Below are 17,819 nucleotides of genomic sequence, written 5' to 3' on the forward strand. Positions count from 1 at the left end.
CCTTTGATAAGATCTTGATCAACCTCCATGAATTCTTCTTTCGTTGGCATGGCCAAATCTAAAGGGGCCATAAGTACGTTTTTTCATTGAAGTTGAAGGTTCTTTTCTTTTTTTAGAAATTTTCGATGCATTATTGAGTTCGATTTCGTTGATTAAATTGTGTAGAAGTGATTGTGTCGGGTTATTTTCCATGATACCACGAGATATAAAAACCATCTTTCTTAATAAGCAAATTTTCATTAAAAGAAATCGAATATCCATAAAAATATTTAGAAACGAAATTAAAAATTTTTCTAAAAAAAGGGATCAAAAAACATTCTTCAAAATCAAAAAACTATCACAAAAAAGTAAATAAACGTCTCCCCTTTGGGGCCCCCACTTTGTAGGGCGCCCGGGGACCCGATCTCCGATCATGGCGGGGCTTGTCACCGCATTAAGTCGGGATCAAAACATATATGATCATTGCTCCGGTATCAAAAACCCCGTATGAGTAGACGTCGAAGCCAAAATTTCCAACTAGAGCTGGTATGCAACCTTGCCCCTTTTTTGGACAATCGGGCCCATGACCTTTCTCTCCACACTTGAAGCCTTTCTTTTCCTTTTCACCCATTGTTTCCTCTTTCCCTTTGCATTCTTGGCTGCCGGTTGGGGGCCCTTTTTTTTTTTTCCTTTTTAGGCAAGCAGAGGGAAATTTGGCCAAACTCAATGGGTCCTTAGCCGAACCATAAAGGGCCTCCCGGGGGAAGTTGTGGGGGTCCAAAGTATTTACGCTTGTTCTCTCAAAGTTGAGCGGCTGGGAAACTAGGGGAAGGCTCGAAGGATAATAGTAACCGGACTCGGGGTCAAACGTCCTCCCTTCCCCTCGGTTGAGGTGGCTCATCATCTCGAGGACATGTTGCCTCACGGGGGGCCTTCCTTCATAGACTTCGTCTATCTCCCAAAGGCTTGAGCAGCGGTTCGGTCCCCAGTACCCAGTTCCCCAGATTTGTATGATCTCGGCGGCGGTTTTCCATGGGGAATCGTGCATCGATGACATAGAAGCCAACATATACCTTAGCCATCTCTTGCCCTTTCCAGTCATGCTCTCCAATGCTTGCGGCTTGCGGCCGAAAGGTTTTGGGGTGGAGTAGTGAGCACGAACTTGTACTCTTGAAAGTGAGCGATATCAAGTTTTGTTTCCATTCGATGTAATTTTGGCCTTGGGTTTTTTTTCTTTGAGAATGGGGAAAGAGGATTAAAAACATCTTGCGGATTTTTTGCCCCAAAAAGATTTTACTATTTGTCTAAACTTATGTAAAGGGAAAATTTAGTAGATTAACCTAAAACTTTTAAAAACTTTGAAAAAATTTAAAAAATTGTATCCTCTCTGGAGGTTTAAAACCAATTTAAAAATTTTGACAATTTTGGTCACAAATTCCCAACATATCAATGCTTCCTCCTGGATCGCTTCTAATTTCCCCGCCTCAATGTTCATTTTTTGATAACAAAACCCGAAATATCAAAAATTGATTGAACCAAAACTCGGTTCCTTAGGATTATTGTCCCTTTCGTAGGGGGCGTTTTGGAACCACTTTTATTCATTCTATTTATTATTTGGAATCCCCCCCTTTAACTTCTTGTTTTTTAGGATTATTGTCCCCTCGTAGGTGGCGATAATATTAAAAAACTTCAAAAATTGGGGCCCGATGGAGACCTATATAAACTATAAGTTCTAATTATCGCTTAGACATTTGGGTTATGGTTTTAATTAATTATCCTTTTGCCTTAAAAAAAATTAAGACTAATTAAATTTGTTGGTATTTAATTTACTGGATAATTAAATCTTTTATAATCTTTAAAGTCTTATTATAGAAATTATTAATCTAGAATTTAATTTTTTATTCATGTCATACTATAAGATATATCTAAAATAAAATACATTATTTATAAAATTAGACATAAAAATTAAATTAAAAATAATTCCCAGTTAAAATTTAGGAAAATATTAAATTATATTATTTAATGTAATCTTATAATATTTATTATAGATTCGGGTATATTATATTTAGGAAACTTTTTAAATTATTCTCATCTATATCATCTAGGATATAAAATATTCATAGATATGAAAATAATCCCAAATATTCCCAAAATCAGGGGGAAAACTTCCCAAAAAATTTTATTTCATTAAATAATATTATTTTTAATGATATCTATTTTAAATTTTGAATTTAAAAAATCATTAAAATAATCTTTGTCATTATCTTCGTTCGAGATTTGCACGAATCCACCGCGGGTGAACGCTCCCTCGGAACTCCGCCGGGGCGGTTCCGGCCCGCCGGGAAAACGCGCGGTGCGCGTCCTTCCCCCCTCCCCCTTTGCGGGGATTCGCCCCATTCCGTCCTTTTCATCAAAGCGGCGAAACGCGGCTTTTGCGATCTCCCCCTCCGGGGTCCCCGCGAGAACCCGGCCGCCTCGGGGGGGGTTTGGGGTCTTTGGGAACCACGTCGGGGCGGCCAGGGGTTTTAGGGTTAGGGGTTAGGGTTAGGTGGCGCCTCGGCAACTCTGGGGCCCCGGCCGGGTTTTTGCGGCAGCGGGGCGGGGAAGGGCCCCGGTCTCCCCGGCGGGCGCACGGCCTGCTCGCCGGCGCGTCGCCGCGTGTCCGGCCCCCAACCTTGTCGGGCCGGCCGGGCGGGCTTCCGTCGGGCGGCTAGGGTTTCTCGGGCTTGGCGGTGGCCGGGCAGACCTTCCTCGCCGGGCGTCGCCTCTCCCGTCGCCCTCGCTCCCCGGTTCGATAACCATGTCGCCGTAAACGATTGTCTGGCCCGCCGAGTCCACGCTTTTCCCTTGAATAATTAGTTCATGTTTGAATGTTCTTGAGTTCAACATGCATAAACAAAACAATAAAAAAGAACTCCGTTCAAATAAGACTCATCATGAATTTGAAATTTAAACCCAATAATCGGGGGTACGTACATTGATGGACCGCGGACGGTACATAAATAACAATCCATAATAATAATCTATTTCGATTATTTAGACAAAATATTGCGTAATTATCAATGTATCTCTCTAACTTGAATTAATCATGCTTTAAGAATATTGAAAACCTAAAACATGCTTTTCTGAGGAAAAATCCAATTAATTCTAAAAAATTGAAGATGGTATTCTTCCCCCGTGATTTTTGGTACTAAACCACAAACCCTTTAGGTTCCCGTATCCCATATCGGTGTGGGCTGATCTTTAGAATTTTTGGACTTAAATAAAAAAAAGGGAAAAAATCCTTTTTGGAATAGGAGGGGATTTCGAAAATCTCTCAGCTTAGGAGCGGAATTTCGAAAATTACACTAATCAAATATTGTTATTTCTGTCTCCTTTATTCTCCTATTTATATTAAGTTCCTTTTGAAAGACGGGGATCTATGGAAGGTTTTGGATATGGGCTCATCAGTTTACTTTTTACTAATTAGAATTGAACCCCGCAAATTTAATATAAGTTATAGTGGAATATTACGGTAACCACTACAGTAATATTAAGACTCTCCCATCCAAATCCAGTATAAGTAATCGGGTTTTCGTTTAACTTTCATTTCCTTCTTAAGATTAAAATGTCCATTAATTAATTAATGTCTGCTATTGACTTAATTAATTAACTTCTTAATAATTCCAAAGAGTGGACTTAGCATGAAACTCTTTATTTATTATTCATAGAGTAATCACACTCCAACTAGCTAGGTTCGAATAATAAAACCTCGTTCGGGCTCCTCTTGAGGACATTATCAAACGAGACTCAGCTCTCCACGATTCGATTCGATATAATAGCAATCCTAGCAGCTCTAGATATTGAAATCTACCACTACCCAATATATCGGGATTATTGGGTTGTGAAAAACTCGCACCATTTGATAAGTCAAAAGTAATGCATAATCAATACCGTATGCTCAATGCTAACCTACATTGATTAAGAAATAAATATTTATCAAGACCTCGCCTTTCAGTAGATAGCCTAAGGCAAGTCTTGTTTGTTAGATCCGTTCAGTGCTATACCACACCAATGTCATCTTATTTCAGTAGGGCTTAGAAATATGCGGACTGACATTGCAACCTTTCTCGATGGGTAGTCAAATTCCATCTAGGTTGTGAAATTCATCTTTTTCTTTGTTTAGAACTGACCGTATTACCTTAAAGTGAACGACGCCCACAACCGGTCTACTAAAACAAAAGACTTAGACTTTGTTAAGTTAACTTATACATTTAAACATGCATTAACATCCATTAAATGTAAAACATAACAACATTATGACAAAAATAATCTGTTTTATTTATTGGAAAATAAAATAAGAGTTTTACAGTATTCAATCACTCGAAACGTGATTTCTAGTATACAAACTCTAACGGATCCCTACTTCCCTATGCTAAATTTTAGTATAAGTGGTTGAGGGTTTTTGAAGAAGTATTCTGTGTGTCCGACGACCGAGATTTTCCAACGACCAGTGAGCTCCTAGACCCTGTGATCTAGTGGATTTGCTGGACCTAGGAAACTTGTTATTCTTTTCTGTGCACACAGTCTAAACACGTTATTAAAAAAAGAAAAACAGCTCTTCAATAGTATAGCTAAAGATCAGTATCAGATATCGAACACGGAGAAAACAAACACAGACTATCTATCTTCTACTAAGACTCAATTACTATCTGGAGAAACGAAAGATTTTGAAAACTTTTTGAAAATAAAAAATAATAGAAAACAAATAACAACTTATTGCAAATAAATCGCAGAGATAAAATATAGAGATAAGGGAATCCCAGGGATGTGCGTTCACAGTTATGGTTATACAAATTCCAAACTACAATACCCTAGCACAGTTATTACTTTGATAGGACGAGTCACCTAGCTTATGCTCATGCGATGCAAACGTTGATTACAAGATTAGGGTTGTCAATCCTAACACGTAACTCCATAAAGCTCCTAAGACCCTTGAAAAGTCCTAATTCTCAATTAACAGTGCCGTTTTAAAGGAAGCTAACTGTAGCGTCTACTAAGTGGATCTAACTCGCTAGAACCCTCTCACAGTTATGAAGCAAGTTATATTAAAGCATGCAAGATTGTGTCACTCAATCATGCAGCATCAGACTTACTTAGGGAAGAAACAAAGTAAAAACAAAACGGATATTAAATAGAAAAATGGAATTGTACAACCAAAGTCGTTACTAACACATCCCTAGAATCCTATGAGTTTAGTTACACATATTGAAATAAGCTAAACACATAGATTGAATGGAAGACAATTTGAACATAAAACTAAAGCAAATAAAACCCGTAGGTTGAATCCTTGTCATTCTTGATGCTTTTGAAATCCTTCTTCAACTCCTTGCACAAAGATATACTCTAGATTTTAATCTCTGAGAATTTATGTTGCAAAAAGAAACATTAATTTGATGAAGCTTGAGGTCCTATATATAAGGGAAAGTCAATCCTCATTGTAGAAGGAAAAGATATTCAAAATATGGTAAATCTTGGAGCAGATCTAGGTCTGATCGGATTCGCCGCCTTTCTCCGGCGGGCCACCGAACCTTTGTCGGCGGTCGCCGCATTGTAGTCCAGAGTCTCTGTTCCTTCGGCGGCAGACTGCCGCATGACTTCCGGCGGTCGCCGGGCGAGACTCTTTTCCAAGTGTAAATTTCCGAGGCGGGCCGCTACATAGCTCTGACCGCCGGGCGCCGACGGTCGCCATACAACTTGCCCAAACGTTATACATAATCACGAATCATGTTTTTTTAGCCACTTTTCGGACGAAAATGCCCAAATGGCTTAAGGGTATTTTTGGCAATCCCTAAATTCGCTGACATATGAATTCTATCACATTTATGTCAGCTACTTCTTATGTGATATTCTAATAAGTTTATATACTCCATACAAGATTAAAGTTGTCAATAATTGTACAAAAAAAAAATTCTTATATTCCTCTATTTCTAGTAGTGGTAAAAATATACTAGTTTAATCATATAGGAAATTCATTGAGAAACAACAAAAATATGGAAAAGTGAAGTTATTTATGAAATAAAATCTGAATCAATAATATACAAAATAAAAATATTTCATATTTAATTAAATGATACAGTATTATTTTCTTGAAACACCGAAATTTTAAAAAATATTCATTATATATCATCGAACTAATTTGTTAATGTAATCCTAACTTTAAGACAATTTTATATTTATTAATATTTTATTAATAATTTTAATTTAGTTCAAACTGAAATTTTTAACATCATATGAATATCCAATCTTTATATAAAAATTTGCATAGTTTCCTGTCATTCATGATAAAATTAAAACATGAGTAATATTTTGAAAATATTCAAGCATATGACATTAGCTATTTAATCCTTGTAGAATTTTTTTTATTAATAATAGTATGTGAAATTACGAAAATATAAATTTTTAAATTAATACTGCAAAATTGGGATTGTTAGGTTTGGTATACTGAAAAGCATGTTTCGAGCAAGTTTTGCTCGAATAGAATCTTGCTTGTATACGTAAAACTCTATAATCCACTTTTAACCCGATTCAGTATTATTCGAGCAGTTTTGCATGAATAGAATCAGTATATTATTACATTGTGTTTGCTTGTGTATTTATAAGATGTTTTATAAACATTTAAATGTATAAGAAGCAAACAAAGTCTAAGTCTTTTGCTTAGTATACCGGTTGTGGGCGGCGTCCACTTTAAGGTAACACGGTCAGATCTATGCAATGCTTTGCAAAAGAAAAAGAATAATTTCACAACCTAGATAGGCTTAGACTACCTATCGTGAAAGGTTGCAATGTCAGTCTGCATATTTCTAAGCCTTACTGAAATAAGATGACATTAGTGTGGTATAGCACTGAACGGATCTAACAGCAAGACATGTCTTTATGCTATCTACTGAAAGACTAGGTCTTGATAAAATACAATTTCTTAATCTACATATGTCACAACCACAACTCCCTAGTGCTAGTGAACGTAGCTATTTCGCGACTAATATAAACTCATCACTCATGAATTAAGCATAACAGAAACAATTCAACTCAAGGAAATAGTTTCGAAGGCAAATGGGTACATAGTCAAAAGAAAGTCAGAGTGTCAAGACTGAAATCATACATTCCTAGAACATAGTTCTACTGCAGCGGAAGAGTCCAAGACAAAATAGTATGTATGAAGACATACTACTTTGGGCTACCTAACTACTTATTAATGATCATTTCCCAACAACACCTTCGCCTCCTCGTACACGTTCAACCTGCACATTAGAAAAGAAACATGCAGGGCTGAGTATTTGATATACTCAGTGGGCACATTGCCGAAACATAATTTTCGTAAAAAGTTTTGTCAGCCAGTTGAGTGAACACGGGGTTTTAACTTAAAGGGCCCGAGTCACTAAAATTTCTTTTGTTCGTAAAGTTGATTGCGCAATCACATAACATATATACCATATCTGAAACGTATGTGAACCGGGAATGTGGCCACATTCCACGACGGTCACTGGACCGGCCAACTTAAAAACTAGCTCACGATCCCCATATGTGTACACTAGTCCGAGTAGGCTTTACTTCCCTACTGGGACCCGAATTCGATTAAACATAATTGGCATAGCCAAGCAGATAGGTAATCCATAAAACATAAAGCGGCATGACAAAACATAAATAGCACAATTTTCACATAATCATGCTAAAAGGCAAGTTCACATTTTGGAAGAAATGCCCACCTCGATAGCTTAAGTCTTTTCGGGAAAAATCTTTGACTTGGTCTTAAACGACGTGCGAATACGTCCCTTTAAGAAATAAAATAATACTTAATTAGACTTTAAGAAATCAATTAAGCTTAAACGTGAATGCATCCTAAGTGCGTGCTCATTTATTCTTTCTCTTATTTTTCTAAAAAGTTCTAGGAACCTTAAACATTAATTAGATCGGGAGATTTAATTTATGGTAGAGGTTTAGGAAATAATTCATTACCTCTGGGAGTATTATTTTCCATGTAATTTATTCAAGCATTAAAATAAATCCGAGGTTTATTTTCATCGTCTCGAAATTAATTAGCGACCATCATTTCAAACGAGCCCAAGATTTAAGTTGGTGACTAGTCAACTTAACTTATTCCTTAGCCCAACTTAAAACTAAAAGTAGCCCAACCATTTTAATTAGTTTGGCCCAAACTTATCTCAAAAGATTGGCCCAAATTCTATTCTCAAATATACTCCTTTACCACACTTGATAATCCCCAAATTTCACCTTCCAAAATAAAATCCCTAGACGGAAGAATAGAGAAGCAGCGGCACCTCTCTTCCTCACGCCTCTCTCTTCTGTCACCCTCCTCCGGCGAATCCACGCCGGAGTGACCTCTTCTTTTTTTCCAATTTGAATTTCTCCAAAGCGAGAAGGGCACAGCGGCGTCTTCACCTCGCGCCCGATGCTGCTCCGGTCGGCGCCTCCTCTGCGTCGCCGGCAGCGCACAGCGCCTCCTACCTCGTCTCCGACTGCTCGACGAATAGACCCACCGCCGCTCATCTCCATTCGCTGCTGCCTCCTTCGCGAGGCAGCCACGACACTCGCCGGAGACTCACGTCTGCTGCCTCCGTCTCACGCCCTCCGTCGAGCGCTCTCATCCTCGGCGAGTCCAGCAGCACAGAGGAGGCATCGCCTCCTTCTGCCTCTCTCAGCCGTGGCCTGCAGACGCCTCGCGGAGTTTCCGGAGTCCCGCCGGAAGTGAGGAGGAGGCATCGCCTCTCTCTCTCTCCGTGCTACACAGCGGTGCAGCACTGCCATTGTCGCATTTCACAATTGACGCTGCCGAGGCAGCGCCGCTGTCATCCTCTTCTGCAGCGACAGTCACCTCAGCGAGCCGATGTCGCCGAGTTCTGCCTCCCCGTCGGCGAAAGAAGACTCTTGGGTCCAGAGCGAAAAGAAAAATTGCTCTGATACCACTCTGTCACGACCGCACTTTCTAAGGATAGAAAGCTCGGTTGATCGCGACTAGGGGAGGATGAAAGAAGCGGGGAAGAAAGGGGGAAAACGGTGGCACAACTGAACTTGAACTGAAATAACTTGGAAAAATATGTATCAGAGTGCATAATACAGAGAATGTTAACTCGACTTTTAATCTGCATCGGAAGAGTCAAGAGCAGATGACATCGTGTATGGAGACACGACGCATCCAAGTGCTATTCTATCGAAGGATCTTCATTTGTCTGTGCTCAACACCGCCCGCCGTCATCACTGCTCAACCTGCACATTTTTAAAACATATGCAGGGCTGAGTACTTGGTGTACTCAGTGGACACGTGCCGAAATATATTTTACTGAAAAGAAAACTAGTTTTGTCAAGCCACTACTGAGTGAGCTCGGGGTTTTATCTTAAAAGGCCCGAGGACACTAAAAGCATTTTCTAAGTAAAATATGTGATCATGATCTATTTTTCCTGGAACTAATGCCATGTCTGAACTGAGTGAACCGGGTATGTATGGGCTGACCCCACTTACAAACCCGCATTCACTAATTTCTGGTGAACCGAAATTCACGAACTCCTGGTCCAGTAGGGACGTCGCCCTTGCTAGACAAACAGATAGGCAAAGTTCAAAATAAAACTTGGCAAGACAAAACATACTGATAACTTAAATAACTGAAAGCATTCGTACTGGGAACGTAAATAACTGAAAGCACATTCGTATAAGGCTCACGTAATATCATATCACAATAGCACTTTTCATAAAAACTGTACTCTAAACATAATACTTCTCATAAAACTGTAACATACTTTAAACTGAAAGCTCACTAAAAATATATTTCTCGTAAAAGCTGTAACATTAACAGAAAGCCCACGTAAAAACACTTTAGTTCGAAAGCCCACCTTGTTCGCTTAATTTCCTTTACTTGAATTTCTCGCTCTGATCTTAACTTGCGGAGATAGTCCTTTGTGAAAAACATAACATAACAACATACTAATTAGACTCGAGACAAAAACTCATACTTAGGAATGCATGCCCCTAATTAATTCTCTTATCCTTCGTTCACTTCTAGGGAATTTTTAGAAACTTGCATATTAATTAAATCGGGAAATTTAATTAATAGCACTTCTTTATTAAACTTAATTATTTTCATGGCTCGAGAACGTCGTCTCTCTTTCCTCCCATTTCCTTAGTGGCCGCCCAAGGCGTCGCGGGGCGACGCCGGTCGACTTTCGCGTCTCCCACTTTTCTACTTTATTTTCCCGGAACCTAAATAAATTATTCGGAAATTAATTAATTGGGCTACATCTCAATTCTTAAATAATTCCAACTTCTCATAATTAAATCTTGGCCCAAACAAACACCATTTCCGGCCCAATGTAAATTCCTCAAATTACTTCTCAAGAGGCCCAACTTCGTTAAATAAAATTGGTCCATGCTCCTTTCCACTTTAAAACATTTCGGCCCACTTCATCACTAAATACATTGAGCCCATCCAACTAATTAAATCAGCCTCCACTTCAATTAATTACTAAAGCCCAACTAAAATAAAATAAAAGAGGGCACCCACTTATACTCCTCCTCCCATCGGCATTTCTCTCTTTCTTCAAAATCCCCAAAATGAAACTCCCGAAGTGGAGACAACACAGCGGCGCCTCTTCTCCTCCGCCCAAATCCCTCGGCGTCTCCGGCGAATTGCCGTCTCTCTCTCACACTCTTCGCCTTTTTCCGGTGAGCTCACGGCTGGATCGTCTTCCTCCGTCTCCGCCTACCTCTCTCTCTCTTTCCGTCGAGTCCTCTCACTCGACGAAGTCGCCGACAGAGAAGGCGTCGCCTTCTCTCCGCGTCGCTCCTCCGTGAGCAGCCGTCTCGGTTCTGCCGCCCGCGTTCGCCCCCTGGTCGCTCGGCTCCCCGGTGCTCGCAGCACCGCAGCTGGAGTCCGGCGGAGGCCGTCGCTGCTCCGCAAGGCTCCTGCTGTTGCTGCTGTTCGGGCGAGACTCAAGGCGCGTCACCGTCGTTCGTGCTATTGCTCCAGCGGCGTCGCCGCCTCCTCGCGATAAAGCTAAGTCCCCTCTCCCCCTTCCCCTTTTCGTGTTCTGTTAAGTACTTAAATTATTTGGAGCAGTAGCTATGAGAAGATTCTTCTTGACTATTGGTGTTGTTTAAGCTTTGATCTTGTGAGGATTTGATTACTATGCCTATTTATGGGGTTTTGGCAGAAACTCAAAGTTGTTGTTCTCGGCAGAATGATTGTTGAGATTAAGCTCTTGTGATACTTGCTCAAATTGTGGTGGAGATCCTAATGAGCTTCTATGTTCGGCTATCTATTGTTCTAACGTGATGCAAGAGGGGTGCTATGAAATACCTCTCCTTGGCGATCCTCGGTTTACGGCTGCCTCTCCGTGTTGCCGCTGCCTTCCTCCCTCGTTTCTCCTCCGTCACTTGTAGTCGAAAATGGTGGGAAGAGAGTGGAACTGGCCATGTATACATGTATATATATATATATAGGCTGAAAATCTGCTTGGTTGTTGGGATTTGGTCAAGATTTTGATCAAGGACAGCCAACTCATCCTTGGCTCTTTGTTAACTACTTTTGACATTTTGTGTAGGTGTACTCATCTTCAATAACTCCTCACTTGCTTTTCCTTAACTGAATGCTGCAGGTCTTGGTATTAAATGACTTTGTATTCTCATTGCAGATGTTGTAGAAAAAAAAAGTTGAGCTGGCTGAATTGGGCCCAAAGGCTGGTTTCAACATGGGCCGAGGTTGAAGAAGGGTGGGCAGAAAAAGATATTTTAGCTTGCTAAGAAGAGGCCCAAAATCTATGTGCACACTTTTGTATGACCGTTCTATGTTCTTAATCCATTATTTATTTTGGGCTTAAGTTCCCTTGTACTAATGAAATTCGAAAATTTCTCTTGATCGATCGTAACATCCAACGCTCCTTTAATCGTCTAGTTCGATCGAAGAATTCTTCACTTGATCGCGTAATTGGGAATAAACGTGAAAATACTTGAGCTCTTGATTCATAAATCAAAATCACAAAATAGTACTTAGTTCTTGATAACAACCCCATAAATTTTCAAAATATAACATGGACAGCGTTCGATTTAAAGTTTGACGCTCTTTCGAGAATAACAAAAGATATCAAAAGTTGGGGTGTTACAATTCTCATCCTCTCTCTAATTACTTTACCATACCATTCTTCTCCTCTCTCTTACTTTACCAATTTTATCTTAATTTTCGTGACATACCCATTGCCTATATTTTTATAAGACGGATGGAGTATTATATTAAACAAGTGATATTGTAAACTGGTTAGTTTTGATGGTATGTGACAAATTTATAGGGGTGGCAAATCGTGTGTGTTATGTCGTTATCGTGTCAACACGATAACGACACGACACGGTAACAACAAACACGAACACGACCCGTTAAGAAAACTCCAAACACGAACACGAACACAACCCGCTACCCTTAGACATGAACACGACAGGAACCAATTAATGACACGAACCCATTAACGACACGAACCACTTCGGGTCAACACGACACGATAACAACACATATATGACACGACACAATATCGACACTATAATAATACGAAAAATTTAAAATCTATTTTCATGGTAATACTAAATTCTCCATTAGACTAAACCTAATTTAAAGTTTAAAATAAATGAAAAAATAATAATATTATTATATATTAATATTATTTCTTAACGTGTAATACGAATATGACACGAACACGACAAAAAAATTTTGTGTCGTTATCGTGTCGACACGATAAGAACACGAACCTAATAAGCTTTGACACATACCCATTTTTTCGTGCGAGGAAATCATGCATTTTCTAGGATATTATTATTCCGGATCTTATCGAAAACTTACAGCAGCCTGCCAAACAAAAGCTAAGAGAAAAAAAAACAGAGGTATGACTGGCATAACATCTACGATTGGATTCAAAAAAGCATAGGCTTCGGGCAATTTGCCGAAGAAAAAACTACTCGAATAAAGGGGCGAATTAATACAAATACAGATCAAACTAACGATATTAAGCATAACAGACATTTTGTTCTTGGAGATAATTGCATTTTGGTTGCATTTTTGATATCAGTAAAAAGAAAGAAAGTAAATAAGGTAGACAAAAATCCTTCTTTTTCTTTGAATCCATCCAACCAAAAATCCTCCAATTCTCAAAGGAGAATAGAAGAAACGATACTTTCATACAATATCTTAATTGAATTCTATGTAATGATCAATAAATTAAGTTGAATTCTGTATCTATATGTACCGTTTGGATTTAGCAATCCATTGGGCTAGGTTGTAGTACTGACTCACTAAAGAAACCTTCACCAAGGGTAGGGATATAAATCATTTCCTATTGGGTTTAATAATCCATTGGGCTAGAGGTCATGTTGATGTTACTTGTCATGTACTTTGTGAATCTGTTCCACCCTCATCAATAGATTTACACTTTCCTACCAACAGAACCATTTTCACAAAAGAGTTCTGATCAAATACAAACCTCTATCTATAATACAAACTACAAACTTTAATCCTGTACACTCCTTGTAATTAATCTACGGTTAGTAAGGGCTTGATTTGTCGATGTCAACGCATAATACAATTTCTGTCAATGGGGGTGTATATGGAATTCGATTCTTTCATCAGTTACATACATCCCTCATTTCACTCCAACCTGCCATAATATTAACAAGAATATTATGTAACTGTTTATAGACGTGAATAGTCAATGATGAGTCCCTAATTTATCTCCAATCTCCCAAACTACCATTATTATCATTTTTGGAAAGAGATTACATTCAACCAAAAAATTGCAATACTCATTCAGCCATAAAAGATCAATTTCTGAATAAATCAACATTTCGATATCAACATCATTCTCCGATGGAAATTGATCTCCTAAATCTTCTACGACGTATATTTTGTCTGGCGTAAGCTCAACGTCCACGTTTGTGTTGAAATTGAGATGTCTTACGAAGCTCAAGGTATTTTTCATGCTAATTTGAATAATAGGTGTATCATAATGTTGAAACCAATGACGATTATGTTGGGTGTTTCTACGTTAGTTGATGAATAAGGTGAGTAGTAGGTTATATTTCGAATTGGTTGATGTCCCTGGGATGAAATTGGTGATATTTTTTGGTGAAGAATTTGTTGAATATTCTCTACTTTTTTATGCTTGTGCTGATGCTCTATACATAATATGACGACACATTATTTATATGCTATATTTTGTCCTTTCTTCCGTCATTTTGTGATGATGCATTTGTGTACAAGCTATGTAGCTTAGGAATGTATTTCGATCTAGGAAACATGATACCTTATGACACGGTTACTGCAAATAAAAACTTGAATACATGAAATGAGTCCATACTTTAGGCAGGTTAGCATTGGAAGTAGTGTTATTGACAATAATGTAATGTTGATATTAGTGTAGATATTGAGGTTCTACTTTGACAGTCTTACAAGATGTAGACAACAATGTACAAGTTTATGTTGACGTTCGTAAGAAATCTCTATAAAAGGAGATTAAGATGACGTCAATTTATTTATCTGTTATATTTTGTTCTTTCCGGTGTCATTTTGTAATGATATTCTGCCCCGACAATTCTCTAGATATTGGCATCTTAATCTCCCACATGCTGACAAAATGCGGTGCCAAACCTTCTCATGACATTCCTTGATGACATTCTTCGGTGACAATTCTTTGTTGTGTGTGCAACTGCAGTTCTCCCAAATTGCAGAACCGAGCTGAAACCTTACGTTGGTCAGGTATTTGAAACATTAGACGAAGGAATTTCCTTTTATGAAGCATATGCCAACGACTGTCGTTTTGATACTCGTAGATTTGGACACAAATTCTCAAATGGTGTCAAAACCTGGCATACTATTGTATGCAGCAGGCAAGGAGAAAAGTGAGATGTCGACGAAGAGGGTAGTGCTACCAAACGTAGACGTCGTTCTAGCAGATGTCATTGCAATGCCAAACTTACGTTGAAGTGTTCAACGGATTCCGGCAGTCCTCAATATGTTGTCAGCAACTTTGTAGACCAACACAATCACGAGATGGTCGATAAAAAGCATGTCAGATACATGAAATCCAACTGTAACCTTGGGGATATTCATTATAAATTCATGCAGGACTACGCAAAGGCCAACATTGGACCTACAATGACTTTCAATTTATTGAAGGAGTTCCTGGATGGCTATGATTCTGTGGGTTGCACCGTTACTGGCATACGGAATGGCAATCACGACAAAATGCAAGAAATGAAAGGCATTGATGTCCAAATCATTTTAAATCAAATGGAGGACAAAAAGAACACATGTGATAGTTTCCATTAAAATTCCAGCAAGTTAGTGATGGAAAGTTACTTAGTCTTTTTTGGTGTGACGTTATGTCGTGAAAGAACTACAAGATGTTCGGTCACATTGTATCCTTGGATACTACGTACTCAACAAACAGGTAATCACACGTGTATCTTGGGTCTGACATTTTTTATATTTTTTTATCAAAACATCCTACCATTTCCATACCAACAAATACCAACACAATTTTATCATAAAATCAACAAATGCATCCAAATTTCAGTATTTCAACATAACTATGTAATAAAATGTCAATATATAGGCCAACATGTCACTTCCATGACATATAGTGTCAGTGCATCCAACCATTTCCATACCCACTAATAATAACACTACTTTATCATAAAATCAACAAACGCATCCATGTTTCAATATAGTTTCCACAGTAAACTTATTAGTAGATCCAAGTCTCTCCCATATTTTGTTTGACCTGGAATACCGTTCTCGGGCACAACATTGTCAAGCACATCTGCAAACCCCAGTCTTCAATGAAAAGCACACCAAACAGTAATGCCTATTTGAAGATATTGGGGAAAAAATCAACACATAGTAATACAATTGCTTCAATATTCATTTTAAAGCACATCGCTTTTGGTTAAACAAGAGAACAATTACCAAATCATATTTTGTGATATCGAAAGTTCCAGTGTTGTTGAATTGACTATCTAGCTCCTCACATATTGTAGTCGCAGCTTCAGAATCTTCCCAACTAGCTCTCCGTTCAACCACATCGAATGACTGCAATCTTTACACAGTGTCATTAGATAAAAAAATAAAACAAATTGCATCATATTAACAGTACACTTACTGTGGGAGCTGTTGTGACAAACAATCTGCTGGACTTTTTTGTTGATTTATGCACTTCCATACCATTCAAATACGAAGCCCAAACATCGATAACTTCAACGTCAACAGCCTCATGTGGCTTCAACGAGCTGAATTTCCTTTTAGTAACTTCCACCACATCATCGAAATAAATAACATCATACCTAGATTTCAACCATAAGTTATTCAAGTCAGGCACTTTTGTTAATCCAACACAATAATAATACAATATTTTGTTTACATCCACATGTAGGGGTTGCAAGTAGAAATTGGTAACAATCCCTCTCTTCTCTAGTCCATGTTGGGCAGATACGCGTTGATGATGATCCATGTTAGCAGTCTGAGTTTCCTTGCTGGAGGAGGTCGTATGTTGGCATACGTGCTCTCTTCACGATTCATCTCTGCATCTCGACGTACAGGTAATTTACCCACATTAACGCCTCCTGTAACTATTGTGTTTCGAAAGCAACATTATCTAGCTCAATGACTGCTTCCACGACATAACAAATGTCTACATCTACTGTGTCGTGCTGCAGCAGAAAACAAGGAAATCTACAATGTCAATAACTGGGGCCAAATGTCAACACCCCTCCTTAATGGCAAAATTGTTTATGCCAGCTGTTTTACATACCTCCGACGCAACATCACGTGCTATAGCCCTAGCCACGTCGAGTGCATTGTCCTCATTGACAACCGTTCCTACTTTCGCAACATCCACATGCTCTTTGCAACCCACCTCTCTTCCAGTGTCACTAGCAGTAATAAAATACAGACTGTCTCCTCTCAAGTCAGCAACGGTCTCTCGGTCCTCGTCCTGGGATACAAGTTCATCGCCACTAAAACATAGGTTGGCTGGCTCCCTTAGCTCGAACTCTGACATATCAGCCTTCACGGAAAGTAAGATAGGATGATTGAGTAAGCAATCAAATTAAACAAAAAAAAAAGAAAAAACGGTTGCATCAAACCTCTTCAACATTGGCTGGATTGGCTGTTCCCGGTTGACGTTCTGAATCACAGTGACCAGTGTCATCATCCTACAATGTTGCAAAAAGTCACACTATCATTAAGTATATCAACATATATTTGTCTGTGAAGTGTTTTAAAACAACAAATAATGTATAATATATACTTAACCGGGCTAGAATCAAAACCAAGGCTGAAGCTTGGGTATTCGTCTTTGTTATCTAGTATGTCCATTTCATCAGCCGCATCTAACTAAGATTTTAAGGAATCTGACCATTCTAACGCTGCATTATAGTGGGCTGACTGCGACTGCGTTATTGACTCCACAGGATCAAAGTCTTTTTCGTCCAGTCTTAACGCCCTCCTAAGAGTATCACACGTTATTCGAAAGTTGTCCTTACTGGAGGATCTTGGCTGAATTCCTTTACCATCTTCTTAAAACTGTCACCTATGTGTTTGTTTGCCCCCCTAAACACCCCTAATATACACCAACTCATCCGAAGCATCTCTTTCTTCAACAACATTTCCAGTAGTTGGTGAACGAGCCACTCCTGTTAACATTTCCGCACTACCCAGTTCATTCTCTGTCCAAGATCGAAATCATCCTCTTTTATTTCATTTTCTTCTCTCACTTTCAACAGTTCGGCTATCCAGCCCTTTATCCTAGGAATG

At 38.9% G+C, this 17,819-nt stretch overlaps 3 long non-coding RNA genes across 5 annotated transcripts; 2 read left to right on the top strand and 1 right to left on the bottom strand.

Moving 5' to 3' along the window:
• Positions 1 to 7,022: 7,022 nt before the first annotated feature.
• On the bottom strand, positions 7,023 to 11,432 carry LOC125200124. Of its 3 annotated transcripts, XR_007172680.1 has the most exons (4): positions 11,328 to 11,432; positions 9,865 to 9,926; positions 7,725 to 7,790; positions 7,023 to 7,259 (listed from the first exon to the last, which is right to left on the bottom strand). It is a non-coding gene; the product is annotated as an uncharacterized LOC125200124 (long non-coding RNA). The 3 variants fall into 3 exon arrangements; XR_007172679.1 differs by lacking the exon at positions 7,725 to 7,790; XR_007172678.1 differs by lacking the exons at positions 7,023 to 7,259; positions 7,725 to 7,790 and adding an exon at positions 8,965 to 9,243.
• LOC125200123 lies at positions 11,425 to 11,883 on the top strand. Its single transcript, XR_007172677.1, has 2 exons — positions 11,425 to 11,567; positions 11,662 to 11,883. It is a non-coding gene; the product is annotated as an uncharacterized LOC125200123 (long non-coding RNA).
• Positions 11,884 to 13,835: 1,952 nt separating this feature from the next.
• On the top strand, positions 13,836 to 15,470 carry LOC125200125. Its single transcript, XR_007172681.1, has 3 exons — positions 13,836 to 13,975; positions 14,719 to 14,762; positions 14,837 to 15,470. It is a non-coding gene; the product is annotated as an uncharacterized LOC125200125 (long non-coding RNA).
• The last annotated feature ends 2,349 nt before the right edge of the window (positions 15,471 to 17,819 follow it).

Source organism: Salvia hispanica, unplaced genomic scaffold (assembly GCF_023119035.1).
Source record: "Salvia hispanica cultivar TCC Black 2014 unplaced genomic scaffold, UniMelb_Shisp_WGS_1.0 HiC_scaffold_82, whole genome shotgun sequence".
Taxonomy (NCBI): domain Eukaryota; kingdom Viridiplantae; phylum Streptophyta; class Magnoliopsida; order Lamiales; family Lamiaceae; genus Salvia; species Salvia hispanica.